This window comes from Giraffa tippelskirchi, chromosome 13, assembly GCF_054371585.1.
Source record: "Giraffa tippelskirchi isolate mGirTip1 chromosome 13, T2T-mGirTip1v1.2.pri, whole genome shotgun sequence".
In the NCBI taxonomy this organism is placed as follows: domain Eukaryota; kingdom Metazoa; phylum Chordata; class Mammalia; order Artiodactyla; family Giraffidae; genus Giraffa; species Giraffa tippelskirchi.
Genome location: NC_137287.1, coordinates 80,100,500 through 80,122,572, shown reverse-complemented (window position 1 = coordinate 80,122,572; position 22,073 = coordinate 80,100,500). Strand labels below are relative to the sequence as shown.

Sequence of the window (22,073 nt, the reverse complement as noted above, 5' to 3'; positions counted from 1 at the left end):
AGTAAAGATTTTAATCCACCTGTTTTAAAAGGAAAGGTACTGTTAATGTTTTTTATATGTCAGTACACATAGTAGGAATGAGAGGTGTTCTTTGGGGTTCATGATTTGGATATTGTGTATGGATGATTTTATTTTTCTTTCCATCTTCACATAAAATATTTAGAAAATCTTTAACATTTTCAAATGAAGTACTTTCAAAGGTTTCAAAATGTTATTTAAAATGATCTGTTGGAATTTTTAAAACCAAGACTTGAATGCAATTTTATTATTTAAAAAACCCTCAAAGTGAAATCATAGGCTTTTGTGTATGTAAAATGCAATGAATTAATTTTAAGTGATTTCACACTGAGTCACAGAAACATCCATCCTGCCATCTCTCCGTTGGTTAATACTATTTGCAGGCACATGTGAGGTCACGTTGGCTGTGTCCCTTGATGTGGGCACAAGACTTGTGGAGTCAATAAAATGTGAGTGGACATGAGATGTGAGTGCAGACAGGAGCCCCGAGGAGCTGGGCCGTGGTTGCCTCATCTCTGGCCGTTGCTGGTTATCGGGGGTATGAGACACTGGGGTGCCCTCCACCTGGCCTGGCAGAGTCCCCAGGACTTGCAGTGTCAACGGGACCACAGGCCTCACTGTTAGAAGCTGCTAAGACTCAGGGGGTGGTTATCACCACAGGTTACCCAACTCAGACCCAACAGGGACCTTTGCTGTGTGGTGTTTCTCTATTTTTCACGTTCAGCTGGGTGACGTAGCAGTGAAGATAAATGCATGTTCCCAGTGCAGGCTTCACTTGAAGCTTGTTCCTTTAAGTGGTTGCTATTGATCTGACAGTCATGCTATAAAAAGTTAGTGTTTGCAGGGCAGAAATACAGACACACACATAGAGAACAGATGTGTGGACATGGAGCACAGTGGGATGAATTGGGAAATTAGCAATGACATGTATATACACTATCATATGTAAAACTGCTAGTGGAAAGCTGCTGTATAGCACAGGGGGCTCAGCCCGGTGCTCTGTGATAGCCTAGAGGGGTGGGATGGGTCGGTGGGAGGGAGGCTTGGGAGGGAGGGGGATACATGAATATGTATGGCTGATTCACTTTGTTGTACAGTGGAAACTAACACAACATTGTAAAGCAATTGTACTCCAATAAAAATTTTTATATGGAAATGCAAAAAGAAAATGGTTAAAAGGGTAAATATTATGCAGTTTTACCACAGTAAAGAAGATGCATGAAAAAGTTAGAGTTTGTTTTCTTGTCGAAACTTAGTAATATTTTCTTTCTTGATACACATGCATCTCCCTCCTAACTGCTATGGCAAGGCTTGAGGAAGGAGATGTGCGTTTTACAGTCTCACCGTTTTTTTTTTGTGATGTTCCCAGTGCAGTAGGGTATGCTAGCCTGGGTCATCCATCTCTAACTTCATATTCTTTCTCATCATGACAACTACATCTATGTTATTCTCACAGTTCCTTGTTTTCTTACTAAATTTCATGAGGTTGTTTTGGCTTAACAAGAGGACTTTCAATATCAAAATATCAAATGTGTATGGACATACACACCTTCTGATAAAGACCTTTCCTAACTAAAAAATGGCCTTTAATATATCCAGTCATGTATTTCGCATGCAATTAGTGTTTCAGTAGTGCCTTCCTTTTCTTTTACGCCTTGGTAGAATAGCAGCTATAAGTGCTTTTTTCCTCTTATTTTCATTTCTGTGTTTAGTTCAGTTAGACGCCAACTGGAACAATGTTAACTGTCAACTTTAAAAATATGCTGTATTTATAAATTTTATTTAAGTTGGTATGTTTTAGATTATGCAGGTGATAAAAATTTGATTTTCACTACGTGATAAAGTTGACTTACATCTTTGGTTTCCAATTTGAGTAAATATTTGCGTGGCGAGATTCAGATCATTGCCTTGCCATGCTCTTTGATCTTCTGTCCTTCCACTAGGTGGCGCTCGCTCCTTTAGGAAACCTGAGCGTTCAAGGAACTTGCTGGTTATGTTACTGAAGGATTACAAATAAAAAGAAGCAAATGCAGGCCAAAGCAGTATGAAAAACATATGGAATTTCCTTATGTCCTGTAAAGAGCCATAGAACCTTGTGGTAGAGGTCGTTATTATTAGTAATATATTTCCAAGGAATCAGTGATTTTATTATATGGGTCCTTTGTATAAAAAGTACTTAAAACATTCCTCATACCTGGTTGTTAGGTGGTTGGGATATGATGGCAAAAAACAGACGTGGTAGTCTGTGTTCTATGCGACTCTTGAAATAAATACTCAAATAATCACTTAAATAAGGGTAAATTTTATAACCATATACAGAGAGGTTTTTGGTACTTAGAGTGTGTAATGGGGGTGGTAGGAGTGTTTGCTCACGTTTGGGAATGTTTTGCTGGAGAAGTGATTATTGAGCTAGTTAATGATGTCTAAGGGATGCTTAAGAACTAACCGGGTAAGAGTGGATTGAGGCAGGAATTTCACAAGGAGCATCACTATGTTGGGGGTTCTCTGTACCCCAGTGTTGTAGAGATTGGATCCAATAGGCCTTTTCAGTTTGGAGACTTTGTTCTTCAGTTCTTATGCCTTTGATAATTTCCTTTCCTCAGTTCTTTTGCATCTTTCTGGAAGTCATTTTAGGTATGTACTGGTCTTTCTTGATTAGCAGTCTGATTTTATTTCCCTTCTGCTCTTGCTTTCTGAAAGATATCCTCAACTGTTACTTTCCATCTTTCTATTTAATTTGTAAAAAATATACTGTTAAAATTGTAATTCCAAATATGTTTGTGTGTGTGTCTGTGTTGCTGTTCCTTTTTCATAAGATCCTAATCTTATACCATGGGTGCACTGTAGAATTAAGAATAATTAAAAACAAAACACCCCACCTCTTATGTATTGATTGCTTATTATGTGCCACGTGCTTTTCAAAGTTTTACATACCTTGTTTAGTTCTTCGAGTAACTCGGAGAGATGTATACTAACTAGTCTTTACCCCTGTTGTGAAGATTAGAACAATGTACTGCTTTGACTGAGGTTACACAAGCAGTTAAGTGGTGGATCTGGTCTGGAACCCAGGTTGGTTCTGTGAATTTAACATCTTAGCTGTTCTGCAGACTTAAGTAGACATTGCTCCAAAGAAGACATATAGATGGCCAATAAACACATGCAGAGATGTTCAATATCACTAATTATTAGACAAATGCAGACCGAAACCACGAAGTATCACCTCACACTAGTCAGAATGGCCATCTTCAAAAAGTCTACAAATAATAAATGCTGGAGAGGGTGTGGAGAAAGTGAAACCCTTCTACACTGTTGGTGGTAATGTAAATTGCTGCAGCTACTATGCAGAATAGTATGGAGGTTCCTTTAAAAACTAAAAACAGAGCTACCATATGATCCAGCAATCCCACTCCTGGGCATATATCTGAAAAAGATGAAAACTCTAATATGAGAAGATATCTGCACCCCAGTTGTTCATAGCAGCACTGTTTACTAAAGCTTAGACATGAAAGCAACCTGAATGTCCATTGAAAGATGAATGGATAAAGAAGATGTAGAATATTATTGAGCCTTAAAAAAAGAATAAAATATTGCCATTTGCAGTAACATGGATGGACGTCGAGATTATCATAAGTTCAGTAAGTCAGAAAGAGAAAGACAACATGTGATATCACTTATATGTGGAATCGAAAATATGACACAAACAGACTCATAAGCATAGAAAACAAACAGGCTAAGTGGCTAGGGGAGGAATAAATATAGTGTTTGAAGTTAACAGGTACACACTACTATATATAAAATAAGTAAATAACAAGGACCTTCTGTATAGCACAGGGAGCTATATTAAATATTTTATAATAACCTATAATGGAAAATAATCTTAAAGAATACACACACACACATATAAAATTGAATCACTTTGCTGTACACCTGAAACTAACACAATATTATAAATCAACTACAGTTCAATTTGAAAAAATCAAGCTATTCTGCTGGTTTATAGATACTCAGTGAAATGGTTTTGATTTTATTTTCAATTCTCTATTGTTTTGTTAATAAATCCTTCTTTACTCTGGGACTTTATTTCTGTTGGTCTGCTTGGTGTTTGTCCTGTTGAAGGCTTCTGTCAGATGTCTGTTCATTCTTGGTTATCTGCCTGTATTTAATACTGGGGTATTAAGAGGCTCATGGGAGGCTCTCGATCTGGAACTGGTGGACTTGGAACAGCGGTTTTTCAAATGGAGGGGGGGCAGTTGGAGAGAACCAAGGAGAAGGGGAGATTTTGCAATATTTGAAGACATTTTTGATCGTCAGGGTTTGAAGGAGAGTGCTGCAGGCATTTAGTGGATAGAGGCCAGGGATGCTGCTAAAATGCCCAGGACAGGCTCCCATCACAAAGTATCATATCCAGCCTAACATATGAGTAGTGTCCAAGTGGAGAAACCCAGCTTTGGAGTGAAGGGAAGAAAAATTAGCTACTGTTGGTTGTGGAAGGTTGCATATTGCATAATGTAGAGGCCTTTCCCCCTGCAGTTTCCAGTGTTCTCATCATGGAAACCTGATGTCTGCTGCCTGGGACTCATTGTGGCTGGCTGCGTGGCACTCTGGGGAGGGGAAGGGAGAAGACCACCGTCAGGGTCTAGCTTTCGTCACCCCCCCACTCCTGGTGACTCTAAGCATCGCAGTATCCCTGGACCAGATTGGCTTCTTCCTGTACTGCTCCCAGTCTGTTCTAATTCTGTGTTGTGGCTTCCCTTTTCTATTAATAGAAGTTCATTGTCTAGTCTTCTGACTGCCACATAACCACTGTTTTTCATTTTTTTTCTTAAAAACATCATTTTAGTGCATCTGAGGTTGGAGAAGAGATTCCTGTCTGGTGTAAATCACTAAACTTAGTAACCATAAATGTCACAGGCATTAGTATTAATACTGCAATCCATCAGCTGCTTATACCGAAATGTATTCATTTTCTTAGAAGTTTTTCTTATCAAGTCCTAGGTTACTTTGAAATGCAGCTTATATTGGGGCCATGTGCTAGAGTCTTTCCTTTAACTTAAAAATTACTTCCCTGGAGGTCCAGTGGTTAAGACTTTGTCTTCCAATGCAGGTGGTGGGGGTTTGATCCCTGCTTGGGGAGCTAAGATCCCACATGCATCGTGGCCAAAACACCAAAAGGTAACAAACAGAAACAATATTGTAACAGATTTAATGAAGACTTTAAAAAAAAAATGGTCCACATCAAAAAAACCTTAAAAAATTTTTTTTTTTAATTTCAGAATATTGTTTTGGTACCTTAACATTCTCCAAAGTTAGTCAGTGATTTTTTTTTGTAAGTTTCATTATGAACTTAAGGATTTTTAAAAAAATATTTGGTAGGTGTCAATTCATTGTAGTCATTCCTTTTGAAGCTCCAGTCACCCCATTTTTGGCCCATGGGAACCTCTTCAGTTTGGCTCTTGTGGTTTTTGACACAGCACTGTTGGACTGTGCCCCATGGTTTTTCAGCCTGAGAGGGTGTCTCAGGCTTAAAATACACATTTTTTTGCCCCGTGTATTTCAAGGGAGATTCACAGAAATGGGACACCGTCTTTTTCAGATACTGTCAGTTCCTAACAGTGACCAATAGAAACTCCTTTACTCTGCTGTTCCCAGCTTCTCATTTGCTTTATGCTATTTTTCACTTCCAGTTAATGCCTGTTGGCTTCCCTGGTGACTCAGATGGTAAAGAATCTGCCTGCAATGAGGGAGACCTAGGTTCGATCCCTGAGTCTGGAAGATCCCTGGAGAAGGGAATGGCAACCCACTCCAGTATCCTGCCTGGGGAATCCCATGGACAGAAGAGTCTGACAGACTACAGTCCATGGGATCTCAAAGAATCGGACACCACTGAGCAACTAACACTTACTTATTTCCTTTTATGCCTATTAGGTGATCAGTGAATTTATTTATTGTCCATGTAATCTCTCCCATCTCATTCTAGTTTTTGGTGCTTGTATTTGACCCACATTCCAGATCTGCTTTTTCATGCTTAGCCCCATTATTCATCTAGTGTTGTATTGTTTGGTGACCAACAGTCTTTATCCTGAAGCTTCTGTAATTTTTTTAGAAATTCATTCTCTAGTAGCTTTCTCATGGGCAGGGCTCATGGGAACAGTTTTCCTAAAAGTTCTTGTGGTCTTTGTATTAATATTTGAGGGTCAGTTTGTCTGAAATGGAAATCTTGGGTATCTTAAGTATGTTCCCTCTTCAACTCCTGGCATACAGTGTTCCTGCCTGAGTCTGATGCCAACATAACTTCTTTCCTTTATATCTGTTTTTGTCTTGATGATTAAAGGATATTTTCCTTTTTATTTTTAAATTCTTAAAGAATCGTTCTCAGTGTTGGCTGTTAGTTTTCCCAAGTATTCACTTGCCCTTTTTATCACATGCTTTTATTTCATGGTAGTTTTTTAATCCCCCCAAAATACACCCCTCCTCATCTCTACTTCCTCAGGGCAAAATACTATTCTGACTTTAAACTTTAGGGTTCATTTTGGGCTTCCCCTATGGCTCAAGTGAAAGATGAAAGATTTATACGATCTGAAGAGAAACCAGAATATATGCCAATGGCTCAAGTGGTAAAGAATCTGCCTATAATGCAGGGGACACAGGAGACATGGGTTCGATCCTTGGGTTGGGATGATCCCCTGGAGGAAGGCATGGCAACCCACTCCAGGAGTCTTGCCTGAGAAATCCCATGGACAGAGGAGCCTGGTGGGTTACAGTCCATGGGTTTGCAAAGAATTGAACATGACTGAGCATGCACACCGGAGAAGGCAATGGCACCCCACTCCAGTACTCTTGCCTGGAAAATCCCATGGACGGAGGAGCCTGGTAGGCTGCAGTCCATGGGGTCGCTAAGAGTCGGACACGACTGAGCGACTTCACTTTCACTTTTCACTTTCATGCATTGGAGAAGGAAATGGCAACCCACTCCGGTGTTCTTGCCTGGAGAATCCCAGGGATGGCGGAGCCTGGTGGGCTGCCGTCTATGGGGTCGCACAGAGTCGCACATGACTGACGCGACTCAGCAGCAGCAGCAGCAGCAGAGCATGCACACACTTGACTGTTCTTAGAAGTTTTAATGGGACTGCACGGTATGTAATTGTATCTCTGTGTCTGAATGTCTTTTACTCGAATGATGTTTATGTGGTTCACTTATGTTATGAGTAGATAGTTCATTTGCTCTTGTTGCTGAAGGGTATTCTGTTCTGTAAGTACCTTGCAGTTTATGGAGCTGTTGATGGACATTTTGACTGTTTCTGATTTAGACTGTGTGGATAAAGCTGCCCTATAGGTCTTTGGTTTACACCTGGATGTGTTGGGTGTGTGTAGTGGGGCATACACACACACACACACACACATATTTCTCGGGTGTATGTGTTTAATAACAGTGGCAACAGGGTCTTGTTCAAAGTGTTTGCTCCTGTTTCTACCACGTGCAGGGCAGTTGCTGCTGCTCCATAGCACATCCTGACCAGCCGTTGGTGTCATAAGGGGTTCTGTTTCATTTTATTTCATTTTTAAACTACCAGTGGTATTTCAATGGGTTTTAAATTTGGATTCCCAGTGACTTTTCAGGGGTTTGTTGGCCATTTGGGCATCCTTTCTGATGAAGTGCCCGTTAGGTCTTCTGCCCAGTTTTCTCTGGTTTTGTGTATTACAAATACCTCCTACCCTCTGGGGTTTTTCTTCTAAATCGGGTCTTGGTGAACTGGAGTCCCCAGGTGTAACAGAGCAGGGTTTATTCATCTTTCCCTCGGTGGTTAGTGCTTTTTGTGTCCTACTTCCTGTGTCACTTGTAGATGCTTTATTATCTTACCTTCCACATTTAGATCTACCATCTCTCTTGAGTTGATTTTGGGGTGTGGGGTGAGATAGGAATCCATTTGAGGAAAGGCTAGCCTCTCCTCACAGCTCTGCAGCACTAACTTCCTCATGAACCTTGTGTCCAGATATGCATGGTCTGTTTCTGGGCTCTCTTTCCTTTTCTGTCTTTCTGTCTTTCTGTCAGTGTCATGCTGTCTTAAATACAGGAAAACATGTTAGGGTTTTGACTGTTTTTGCATTGGATTCCTAGTTCAATTTGGGTAGAATAGATACCTTTACAGTACTGGATCTTATAATTCACACATATGGTCTATCTTTTCATTTATTTAGATTTTTAATTTCTCTCAGTAACACTTTATAATTTTAATTTACATCCTGCATATCCTTCATTTGGAGAAGGAAATGGCAACTCACTGCAGTATTCTTGCCTGAAAAATCCCATGGATGGAGGAGCTGGCAGGCTACAGTCCATGGGGTTGCAAAGAGTCGGACAAAACTGAAGCAACTTCACTTCACTATCCATGATTAGTTTTTTTCTAGGTATTTAAAATATTATTTTTAATTATTTGCTGCTGGTACGTAGAAATGTATTGATGCAGTATAGTGTCCTTGTACCCTGCAATTTGCTTAATTCACTAAGAAATTTGATTAATTTACTGTAGTTTTGTTGTTGTTAATAGTGGCAGTTTTATTTTTTCCATTATCATCCTTATACTATCTATCCATCTATCAGTCATTTATTTTTCTGTGTATTTACCTCATGCTTTTCATTCCAGGACCTCTAGTAGCATTGTTAAATGGATATTATAATAATGAGTCTTTCCCCATGGATTCTCTTTTCCACCTTTCTTCATTACTACTTGGTCTAAATTTTGTTTCTTCATTGTATCATTTATTTCCCTTAACTGTAACTTTCCATGTCTCTTGGGTTGCTTCTCATTTAGTCTTCATGACTGAAAAATATGTGTCTCCCGTGTTCCAGTTCTCTTCATATCATCCTGTTGTCTAATCATCTCTTTCTGAGCCTTTTCTAATTCTGATCATGCTGTTTTCTAATAGCTTCCAATCTTTTCTTCATTTCCATTAACTCAGTTTGAAATGTTAGGCTAGAATTTTCATTTGCTTTTTGGTCATATTTTTCTGCCGTGCCTTCGTTGTGTCTCTGTATGTTATTCATTCTTTCTGTCTTCCTAATCTCTGATGGTTGGATGGCATCACCGACTCGATGAACATGGGTTTGGGTAGACTCCGGGAGTTGGTGATGGACAGAGAGGCCTGGCGTGCTGCAGTTCATGGGGTCACAGAGAGTCGGACACGACTGAGCGACTGAACAGAACTGAACTGAATCTCTGTCCATGTTTGAGTGAAATAAGTCTCTTTGTACCTTTAGAGGGTGGAGGGAGGTCAGCTGTGTGAGACTGGGTGATATTCAAGAGTAATTTTTCTAGATTTGTGCCTCCCGTTGCTTCTTTGTTGCTGTGAAATGTGAATAATGATCAAAAAGGTTTCTCTCTGTGCAGGTACCGTTTTACTCCTTGTAGAATCTGCCCTCTCTGGTCCCTCCTGCACTGACTCAGGGCTCTCTCTGCCCTGTTCCTCCAGGCTTCTGTCTTGCTCACGTTGCCTTTGTTTCCAGCATCTCTGTCTCATCGTCTCTCTTTTTGTGAGGGAACTTGTGCTGCCATCTTGCCTCCACTTGGCTTATGTTTATTTATTTATTTTTTAAATCATTGAAAAATTTTATGTCCTTTCAGCCAAATCCAGTGATATACAGACAGTCTATTATGTGAGAAATCATAATGCTTATATAATTATTGAAAACGTTAGAGGAACTGATCCCCATGAAGTGTCAAGAACAGTACCAGGCTGCAGTAAGCACACAGTGTTGGTTGGTCTTACAATTATTAGTAATAATTAGTGAATGCCATATTCATACATTCAACGAAGTAAATAACTACTTGAATACAGTGTTAAAGTTGGTAGTGATTCAAAGAAAAATGTAGAGAATAGGACTAGTTTATTACTAGTCTGACTCATTTTTTGGCAAACATGTGTAATTAGATATACAAGGAGCAATCAGTATAATTGGTATAATTTCTATAACTCAGAAAGCCCTTTTTGGGGGAATATTGCATTCCTTAATATTTTATTAGGTTTATTTTTCTCATTTGGAACCTGATGAAAAGCAGTATTTCATCTCAGTGAGAAAAGCAATTCTTTGCAACCTCTTGTTGGCAAGTATTTTGTTATACCCACATTATCTGAGTTGGTATCACAGACCCTTGATACCTGAACAGTAGCTGCTTTGGCAGAAGTAGAAAACAGAGCAGGAGTCTAGAATGAAATAAGATTTGTACATGTGCTACCCAGAGGTTTTTAATCTTCCTATATAAATCAGAAGTGGGAGAGGATTGAATAATGTCTAGCCTTTTTTTTTTTTTTTTTTTTACGGTTTTTCATACAGTTCCAAGAGTGTATATTCCTTTTTTTTTTGAGTATTTCAAAATCACACATTTTACCTAGTGATATATTTATTTCTACTATATTAAAATTAGCCATGGTGTGTTGAAGTCCCTAACTTAACATTTTGGTAAAATATGCTCTTGAAATTCATTGGGACAGTTTGATTTGGTATCTTGCAACTTTGGGAAGCTATGCTGCCAAGATCTGTGACATCATTCTCTCTGTAGGCCAGTGAAAGTCCATTGCATCATCTGGGTCTGGCAGTCTGTGGAGTCTGCAGAGATGTTAGCACATGCTCCTCCGTGCTGCCGGACAGTGATGACTTGGCCTTGGCAAAGCTACTGAGCGTGTCCAGGGAAGGACTGCAATGATCTCGGGGACAGTGGAGCCACTGGGGTGGAAAGGAGTTTGGTGCTTGACGAACTGCATGAGACGGGGAGGCCAGCCGCTCTCCTTCTGTTGTTTCTCATGAGACCCTCTCTGGAACAGGACATGAGGAAGACGTAAGATGGGCCAGAAAGGAAAGACATTACAAAACTATCGAAAGTGTGCTCTGGAGAAAGACTGAACAAAAGTGTAGAAATTCAGTGCAAGTGTAGGATATCATAATTGAGACTTACATAGACCGTGTGCAAGCGTTACTGATGATTTGTTTGTCTATGTGCTTAGTCGCTCAGTCGTGTCTGACTCTGCAACTCCATGGACTGTAGCCCGCCAGGCTCCTCTGTCCATGGGATTCTCCAGGCAAGAATACTGGAGTGGGTTGCCATTTCCTTCTCCATTGTTTATCTGAGGGTTCTATAAAATTCTTACTTCACCTGCCAAGTTGAAAATATGGTATGCTGAAAAAGTTTAGTCCCAAGCCTACTCTTTTAACCACAACCTGTTTGAAAACTTCAGTATATATGTAGAGAAGACCCAGCTAAATTTTAGTTGCTCTTTCCATTGAGATGGCATATTTTGTACTTTTTAAAATCTCTGGCCTCATCTGAAGTGTTCTTGACTCCAAAGTTTGGCTTCCTTTGCTTATTGCCACCAACCTTACCCAGAACTTGTTTTTCTTCAGCTATTAAAATATAAAACCATAAGGAAAACAGACTTTTCCCACAGCTTAGGATTCTGAGGTTAAAAATAAAAAGAAGACAAGTTAGAGGTAGCAGGCACAAAAATTTCCCTGACTTTCCTGCTTCTGGTTTTCATCAATTTCTATTTTCTTTTGTTCACATCTGTTCATTTTCTTTTTGGAGAAAATTGATTAAAAAGCAATTTAAAGCAACTGTAATTAATTGTAGGTAGTGAGTGGCTTGTCATTCCCTTCAACTTGTGTACTATAAACTTCAAGGAAGTATTATGTTTATCTTTTATCCCTGAATATCCTTGGTCCTGATGTGTCACATTGTACTTAGTCCCTCAGTCATGTCCAACTCTTTGTGACCCCATGGACTGTAGCCTGCCAGGCTCCTCTGCCCATGGGGATTCTCTGGGCAAGAATACTGGAGTGGGTGGCCATACCCTCCTCCAGGGGATCTTCCCCACCCAGGGATCAAACCCAGGTCTCACGCATTGCAGGCAGATTCTTTACCATCTGAGCCACCAGGGAAGCCCACATTACTTGACACCTAATAGACACTTATTTATTTGTATTGTTGTATATATTGTGACGTTCTTAGAATTTTTGTAACAGTTTATCTTTTGCAACCATTGTGGAATGTTGAAGTTGTTTAAATCAGTTCAGAGTAATTAGGTTTTATTACACAACTGTTACATAATGATGTCAGATCAAGCCATTCAATCCTAAAGGAAATCAACCCTGAATACTCATTGGAAGGACTGATGCTAAAGCTGTAACTCCAGTACTTTGCCACCTGATGCGAAGAGCTAACTCACTGGAAAAGACCCTGATGCTGGGAAGGATTGAAGGCAAAAAGAGAAGAGGGCGGCAGAAGATAAGATGGTTAGAGAGCATCACTGACTCAATGGACATGAACTTGAGCAAACTCTGGGAGATAGTGGAGGACAGGGACACCTGGTATGCTACAGTCCATGGGGTTGCAAAGAGTTGGACACGACTTAGTGGCTGAACAACAGCAGCAGTTAATGTCAGAGAACACCTTCCTCAGCCTATTACCTGAGCGGGAAACTAAAAGGGAGAAAACAAAGATATAAAGGCTGCTGTCCCAGAAGTGAGCTCCAGTGAGAGATTAATGGTTAACAAGCAGACTTGGGTAGAAAATGAAACTTCTAAAAATGTAACTGTTGAATTAAAAGCCTAAGTGGATTTAATAGCTTAGATTGTGAATTAGATACAACTAAAGAGAATTAGTGAACTTTAAAGCAGATCTGAAGAACGAGGAGATACTTGAGAGTGAGTGGCTATAAGTTTTCCAGAACTGAAGGAAACCGTGATTTCACAGCTTCAGGGAGCACAGTGTATTCAAAATATATACATATATATGTATATAGATATGACATTTTAAAGTATCTCCATGTCTAGGTGCATTGTTGTGAAGCCACAGAGCAATAAAGGAAAAGAGAAGAGTGTAAAAGGATCCAGAGAGAAAGGACTAAGAATGACAATTCAAGCATTAGCAGATGTCTCAAAATCAACAAATATAAGCCAGAAGATAGTAATAACCTTCTGAGTGCTGAAAGAAAAGTACTGTTAACCTAGACATACCTCTGCAGAATTGTTTTCTAGAAACGAAGTGAATAACAATGCTGTACAGTTGACACTTGAACAGTATGGGTTTGAACTGCCTGGGTCCACTTATATTTATTATTTGTCAGTAATAAATGCTGCAGTCCTACAAGGTCCATGATTGGTTGGCTCCAAGGATGCTGAGGGCACAATTTAAGTTATATGTGGATTAACCCCTTTGTTGTTCAAGAGTCAACAGTATAAGAGATACTGAGTGAGCTTGCTGACCTGAGGCTTACACTGAAGGCATAGCTAAGGGATGGATTTAGGGGGAGATGGAATTCCAGATGGAAGTGGATGACTTGAGATGATGCAAGGTGTGATGATCAAATAAAAATGCCATCATATGTGTCCCTCTAAACAACATTGTTTGTAAAATGACTTCTGAAAGGTCAGACTTGGTTGTCTAAAATAAAGACAAAGCTAGAATACTGGGAGCATCGTGTTTGGACCCAATAGCATTTGAGTTGGGAGGGAAATGATAGAATTTAAAGGGTTTTAAAGTCAATGTAGTGTTCTGATGATAATTAAGATGGTGTTTCCCTTTATGTTAAACGTGCATGGAAAAATGTAAGGTGACCCTACACATAATAGAGATCATAAGTTTCCGACCATTCAGAGAGAGGGAAGAAGAAGAAAAACAAGAAAAAAAAAAAGGGCAACACAAGAAAATGAGGCAGTCAATACAAAAGTAAATGCAAGAAAAAGAAAAGTTGTACAAGAAGAAACTAAAGAGGAGATCTAAACATAAAGTTCACATGTATCAGTAGTCACGATAGTTATAAAAGTGACTAAGCTTGGGAGTTAGAAAAACCCACAGACTGTTAACAATATAATTTAGTCATATACTATTTGTAAGAAACATGCCTAAAACATAAAGTCATGAAACGGGTTAAAATAAAAAGGTGGAAAATGATTATTAGGGCAAATACTGAACCAAAGTGGAGAAAGTTATAATAATGTCACGCAAAGTAGATGTTGAAATAAATGCCATTATAGTATTAGAGATGGAGAAGGTCATTATAAAATGATGAATTAACAACTGTTCACTTCGAAACTTGTGTACATGCAACAAAACTGCCTCAAAATGAATAAGCAAAAATTTATTAAGGAGAGATAATTGAACAGATTCATTACAGTAGGATTTCTACACATAGGATGCATAATATAAATTGATCATATGTAAGCAAGTAAGTGTTAGTTGCTAAGTCATGTCTGACTCTTTGCGACCCCTTGGACTATAGCCTGTCAGCCTCTTCTGTCCATGGGATTTTACAGGCAAGAATTACTAGAGTGGGTTGCCATTTCCTCCTCTAGGAGATTGTCTCAACCCAGTGATCAAACCCACATCTCCTGAATTGGCAGGCAGATTCTTTACCACTAGAGCCTCCAGGGAAGCTGTAAGTCAGCTAGAGATGATTTAAAGTATATAGGAGGAGGTGTGTCAGTTATATGCAAATACTCTGCCATTTTATATTAAGGACTTGAGCATCTGAAGATTATGTTATCGTCAGTGTCTGGAACTGTATTCAGTCCCCATACTGAGGAATGATTGTATGGAGGAATGGGAGGAAACTTTCTTGTAGATATCTACCAAAGTTTATAAGAAATTCATATTCTTCAGGAGAAAAATTAGAACCATTCCTTTTAAAATCAGAAATAAATGAAAAGTATTTTCTACAATCACTTAAATTTCTTTTGTAATGGAAATCCTAATCAAAGTTATAAGAGAGGGGATGAGGAGGACACAAAGCTGTCATCCTTCACCAATGATGTGATTGTCCCCACAGAGCCAACCAACTCCTCTACAGATTGTTAGTAGAGAGGGTAGCACTGGGCGGTTGACTGCAAGGTGTACACAAAAATCAGTTGCTTCTAGTCTCCAGCAACCAACTGAAAATGAAAGAAAGGGATCTGTTGACAATTGCAGCAAAAGCCATGTTACCTAAGAAGAAATGCAACAAAAATGTTGGACTTATACACAAGAAATTATGAGCCTTTACTGAACCCTTTTAGAGAAGATACAGCAGGTAGAGAGGGATGCCCTGTTCCTGTTGGAAGACTCACAATTGTCAAGTTGCCATTTGTTTCCCCAGGGTCTTATAGCTTTAGTTTATATAGACCAGCAAAGTGCCAACGAGAGCCAGCATCTCCTGATGCAGATAAGGGCGGGGGGTCGTGGGGTGGTGGTACTTTTTCTACTAGGGATCAAGGTTTATCATGAACTCTCCATTGTGAAGATGGCCTGGTCTTGGTACAGGCATAGGGTAGAATCAAGGACACAAGAGTTCCTGGTACAGACCTTCAGGTGCAGGGTCACCCTGGTTTACCCACATTAAAAAAGAATGGATTTGGATCTCTAACTCACTTCATAATGAAAACCAGTGTTCAGGGGATTATAGATCCAAAAGTAAGAAGCAAAACTTGAAAATGTGGGGGAGATAGGAGAGTGTCATTCTATTTGTTATAAAAATAATGTGAAAAATTTGACTACATTAAAACTAAGAAATTTGGTTTGTCAAAGTAGCCCATAAATAAGTGAAAAGACAAGCCATAAATTGAGAGTTATAATACTTTTTAAAAAATGTATTTACCTTTGATCGGAGGATAATTGCTTTACAGTATTGTGTAGGTTTCTGCCATATATCAACATGAATCAGCCATAGGTATATAATACTTACAATTGGCTAGGTTTCACTTCCTGAAAATCTAAAGAACTACCTGTAAGAGGAATAAAAACAATTCAGTAGAAAATGGGTAAAAGCAACGGAAATCCATTGGACCAGGAGACATAGAAAATGTAATTATCAGTAAGCATGGATGGCTTGCAAATTAATAGCACAGTAAGATAGCTGTTTGTTTACCCCCATGAGACTGGCAAAAATTAAGACTCTGTTAAAAGGAAGTATTGGTTGAATATGTGGATGAACATTTTGCTGGTGAGGGTGTAACTAAATACCACCATTTTAGAAAGCAATTTGACATTAACTCATCAAGTTAAAAATAATTATACTCCGTGACCCAGCAGTTCTGTCTACCAGGAAATGTTTGCAGCATTCTTAGCAGCAGAAGAACTTGAAATAACTCAGAAACCCATTAAAAGAAAATGGATAATAATTTGGGCTTTCTTTGTACAATGAAGTATTATGCAGCAGCAAAATAAATCTAGAAGATGTACAACAAAACGGGTGAATTTTCAAAACATAATTGTGGGTGTGGATGGAAAGTCCCAGAAAACAGTCTGATATTATTTTGTGAGGCTCACAAACAAGCAAAACTGAACATGAACACTATATTAGTGAAACATTCGCATACAAGTTACAAGGAGTTTTTGTTTGTTTGTTTAAGAGAGAAAATTTTGCTGGTTTGCGTGGAAGATAAGGATCTTCAGGACCATGTGGGAAACTTCATCCCAGCTCTAATTTATTTTGATTGGTCTGACAGGGTCAGTGCTTAGCAGAATGATGTTTGGAAGACGTCATGCCCAGGTTCTTTTGTTTTTGATGTGATGCACTTTGGCTGCCTTTAAAATCTTTGTGACCACAGTCATCCTGTCCTTATACTGTTGGACAGGCTCATGTTCAGTGTAACCCACTGGAACCATGTCTTCAGTGACTGCCCTTCTGTGATCTTCATCATGAATTTGGTGAGTCTTCATTTATAAATATGCGAGTCTAGTCTGACAAGTGGAGACGGTTGGTTTGGCCAAGTTCCCCTTCTAAGCGTGGTGGTTGCTGGCTTCATAGGATGAATCGACCTGGAGAGGTCTCCCAACTTTTGGTCCTTTCAGACAAGGTGGGTGGTGGGGCCGGAGGATTTTTTAAGACCTAGGATGCTTTGTTGTCTGTACTAAGTAAATATTCTGGGCAAATGCTGCAGTCCACTGCACTGATGCAGTTCCTAAGCCTCCTAAACCTGTATTACTTTCTTATTACTGCTACAGCAAATTACAACAATCTCGTTGGCTTAAAGGAACACAAATTTATTCTTTCACAGTCTGGAGGCCAGAAGTCTCACTGAGCTAAGATTAAAGTGTTCACGGGGTGGTTTCTTCTGGACCCCCACGGGGAGAATCCATCACCTTTTCCAGCTTTTAGGTGCCATCCTCTTCCCTGGGGCCTGTATCACATGGCTTTTTTCCTCTTTGCTTCCATCATCACATGGCCTTCTGTCTAATATTTCTGCATCCCTATTATATGGACCCTGTGATTACACTGGGCCCACGTGAATGATCCAGGTTAATATTCTATTTCTGTATCTGTAACTTAGGGCTTCCCTGGTGGCTTGGGCATTTCAGAGGGATCCTGAGTAAGAGGGATGATGAATTGGTGGACACAATTCACCGTCTCTAAAATGGAAGCTCTCTGTCCTGGAGTTGGGATTGTTGATGTGTCCATGTGAAATATTAAGTTGATGGGAATACGGTTCTTTTACTTTTGCACAGAGTTATCTTTGCGTCTCTTGAGATCTTGTTTCATTCAGGTTTCAGTATTAAACAATGCTTTCTTTTAACTGATTTGAGGGGAAGCTCAGCTCCATCTTTGAGAGTTCAGAGGTAAGATTTGACAGATTGAGCTCTGAAGATTGGATTGGATTGTATTTTGAATTGTGACTTGGAATTTGGAGGCCTAAACTAAACCAGTAATTCTATTTTAACCTCTACCATTTAAAAATAATTAGATTTTATATTTATATACCTTTTGGTATCTGAGATAGTTTTAAAGCTAGTAGAAAGACATAAAAGGTTTATAGCTTCATTTCCATAAAGATGTTTTCACATATACCCTTTCAGTTCTAAGGACTTAATGGAGTGAAAATTTGGAAAAATAATCTTAGAAAATTGAGGGTTCTTTTTTTTTATTAGAAATAAATTACAGATACTTAAACTTACACTTTAAAAGTCTAGGACATTTAGCTTTGAGGTGGTTGGAAAATTTTGTTTTGGAACAAGATTAAAATGGTAATTTTGGTCTGAATTTCTCCAGCACACCCAGTAACCATCTCCCTATAAGCAAAGTCATTTTAAGTTTTTGTTTCTTATTGACCAAGAGATATATTTGATTATTCATGCCTGCAAAGCCTCATGTATATTAGCAGCTTTGTTTTTCTGTTTAAAAATGCTTTTTCATAGAAAGACAAACATTTTAGTTAACTCTGCCAAGAATAAGAGAGGAGTGGTTAGCTGTGTTTTATATAAAACTTAGAGGAAGAAGAAAATAATGCCTTTTTTGTAGATGTGGTACACTTGCCGTTGATTTGCTACAATTGCAAATACAATTATTTAAGGGCATTAAAATATTCTGGCTGTGATGGTAGTAGAACAAGCTAATGGCTTTTTATGTTCTTAGAGAAAGCAGAAAAATAGAGCATTTTAGAACAGAAAAATATGTAAAAAGAAGAAACATAAATTGAAAAACTTACATAAATGTGTGAGAGAAAGAACAGTTTTGAAACAGTGCAATAAATAAAAGAAGATGATAAGAGCAGTCTTGGGCTGATGCCAGAGGCACTTGGTCTGGGACACTGGTATAAATTGCATAAGTTTAAACGTACTAACATTTGCAGCAACAGGCCAGAGTGAAAGACATCAAAAGTCAGGACTTGGACAAAAATGTGAATAATGAGACATTAAGGGATGGAGTGAACTTACATTTCATGGAATGCTGAAACCTGTGTGTGTCTCTGCTTAACTCTTTAAAGTATACTTAGGCTTTTACTTGGCTTCTCTGGTGACTCAGTTGGTAAAGAATCCACCTGCAATGCAGGAGATGCCAGTTCGATCCCTGGGTCAGGAAGATCCCCTGGAGAAGGGAATGGCAATTCGCTCCAGTATTCTTGTCTGGGAAATCCCATGGACAGAGGAGCCTGGCGGGCTACAGTCCATGGGGTCGCAAGAGCCAGACACGACTTAGCAACTAAACCACCACCGGTCTTACACTTAAAGCTTCTCGTCACCACTTTTCAGACTTGGAACACATGGCTTTATAGAAAAGTACCACCTGGTTCTGAGAGTACTAGGTATCAGGAACCAACTCGCCTGCCAATGCAGGAGGTGCTGGAGACACACATTCAGTCCTAGACTGAGACGATCCCTTGGAGAAGGGCATGACAACCCACTCCAGTATTCTTGCCTGGAGAATCCCCATGGACAGAGAAGCCTGGTGGGCTAGGCTCCTGTGGTCTCGAAGAGTCGGACATGAGTGAAGTGATTTTGGATGCACGTGTGCATCACCTCGTTCTGAGAGTAACAGATATCAGGAACCCGGACCTGTGGTTTCAGGTCAAATGCTGGATCCCAAAGAAAGTGTGAGTAAGGTAGAAAATATTAACATTCTTTTTCTAGAGTCAGTTCACTGTGGGTGGGACAGCCACAAAGAAATGTTAGCTTTTGCTTTCATTTACTACAGGCACTCAGAATTTTATATAGAGGCGATTTGATTCTCAAAGTGTGGTCTGCGGAACCCTGAGGGGTCCTAGAGACTTTCAGGCGTCTGCAAGATCAAAGCTGTTTTTGTAATAATAATGTGATGTTATTTACTTTTTATCACTGGATTGGCATTTGCATTGGTGGGTAAGAGTACCGCTGTGTCCACAGAAGTCGGGGCAGTGGTCCTACGTGGTGCCAGTTGGTCATCATTACGTTCTTACTACTGCACACACACAATAAGAAACAAATGTCAGTTTTAATTAAGAATGTGCTTGGTCAAGCAAAAAAAGATTAATTGCATTAAATTACAACTATGGAGGACGTGTCTTTCTACCCTCAAGTCCTGGTAACACAGAAGATGGGAGATGTACTCAGAAGCCCTTTGGATCAGAGCAGTTGTAGGATCGAGAACTAAACCAGCTGCTTTTTTCATAGGATACCATTTGTACCTCTCAGAATGACCAATACAGAAACTACGTTTATTCAGATGAGGTGATGTTTGGAAAACATTTTCTCAAATAACTGAAGTCAGCCTGTCACTTCAGGGACGGCAATTCACCATAGTGTTGCCAATGATAAAATTCAAGCTTTCAAACAGTTGCTAGAATTTTGAAGACCTGTGTTGGCCAACACCATGAGATCGGTGGTTATGTTAGTGAATATGATTCTGTTATTGTGCCATGAAATGTGTAAACATTTGAAAACTCGCGTAACTCATTGAAGTACTGCTTTCCACATGAACAGTGCCTGAAATCACAAAATTATACATGGACAGAGGGCCACTTGGAGGGTGGAGGAGGTCCATAATTGTGATGGAATCTGGGTGGCTCATGGATATCGCCTCAGAGTTCAAATTGCAGCTCACCCCGAAACACCTACCACCTGTAGCCATCTCTCTGGCATTGAGTCTCAAGACTCTCCACAATCAGTGGAAATAATATGACTTCCGCCTCCCAACTCGTGTGAGGCTGGATTTTCTTCTTGTATTTCAACCAAGGTGACCTGTCCCAGCACACTGAATGCAGAGGCACACTGGAGAATTCAGCTGCTTCAGCCAGAATGGAAAGATATTGATAAATTTGTAAAATAGTGTAACTTCTTTCTAAAATTTTTATTCTGAAAATGTTTGCATTTTATGAAAAATGTTAACATAGTGGTTATTCTAAATTACTAAAAATTTTAAAATTCTTAGTTTTAATTTCACTGCTGCAAATATCAATGAAAAAGACCCACATAAGAATCTGCTTCACATAAGAATCTGATGGTAAAGAATCTGCCTGCAATACAGGAGACCCGGGTTTGACCCCTGGGTCAGGAAGATCCCTTGGAGAAGGGAATGCAACCCACTCTAGTATTTTTGCCTGGAGAATTCCATGGACAAAGGAGTCTGGCAGGCTACAGCCCATGGGGTCTCAAAGAGTTGGACAGGACTGAGCGAGTAACACTTTCACTTGCAAGAGCTCTCTGAGGTCCTCAGTGAATTTTAAGAGGACGAAGAGGATCTGATACTGAAAGTGTGAGATGGTAGTTGGTCGGAACCACTGTAATCAGCACATTGAACAGCTCAGTGCAAATAAAAGGCAGTTTTAATTTTCCTCCAGTCCCTGTACCGAACTGTGTTATATTGAGACTAGCTTTTCTATCTCTTAAACAAAATTTCTTTCAAAGTCTGTAACTTCTAAGACCTTTTCAGGTATTAAAGGACCAGTTTACAGCTCCCTTGTCATATCAGATTTATATCTCACCTCCTTCCTTCCCTAGGGCCAGCCAGGGGTAGCCAAGATGATGGGGTGGGGTGGGCAGTATGTCGTTTCATCCCCTCACCCCTCTGTGCGCACGCACACACACACACAACTCCCCTCCCTCTCACTCCCCCTCCCCCCCATCTTTCTCTCTCTCTCTGTCTCCTCTTGGGAGATGGCCTGGTTTACTCTTGGGAGGAGATCAAGTTTGGGAGTGAAAAAAAGAGGGGGGAGATGGGACACTATTTTTTACTTAATTGTCCACATTGTTGCTGCTTTTCAGCCTGACACTTTTCAGACTGACACACTTCTGGCATGTGTATCTCTTTGTGTTAAGTGCACAGAAGTTACATCTCTCCTGGGGCACAGTTGGTGTGATGACAGCCTTTGCTGTGCAGTTGGCTGGGTTACCAGCAAGGCAGCTCAAGCTACTACCTTCAATGGGGGCCCCTTACCCACCCAGGAAATCCAAACGTCATTGCAGGCCAAGCAAGAGTGCCCCCACCACTCTCTAGATTTATTCTGCCATCTCTTCTCATTGCTCTCCATCCTCTGGTTACATCGACACAAAAACTAAACCAACTAGTTGGCCACCTGAGCTGGAGAGTATCTTTTCAGTATCTTTTGTTATCTGTACTTCACTCTCCGTGAGGGATTCTCTTAGAGGATTGCTTCGCTAGGCTGAAGACTCCTTATTCCTAGTTTTCTCTTTTCCTGTCTCGATAAGACGATTTTTCTTTCTTTTGTCTTCTTTTGTATAGAATTACATAGACACACATACTCTCTACATGCACACACAGGGAAAGGACAGATGGGACAGTAGCCATGGTCAATGCTTATATTTCAACCACCTCTACAG

General features: G+C 39.8%; 1 protein-coding gene across 7 annotated transcripts in view; it reads left to right on the top strand.

The window, feature by feature from the left end:
* MPP7 (MAGUK p55 scaffold protein 7) overlaps positions 1 to 22,073 on the top strand; it is a 289,092-nt gene that overhangs the window by 172,610 nt on the left and 94,409 nt on the right. The gene's annotated exons all lie outside the window — the stretch shown is intronic.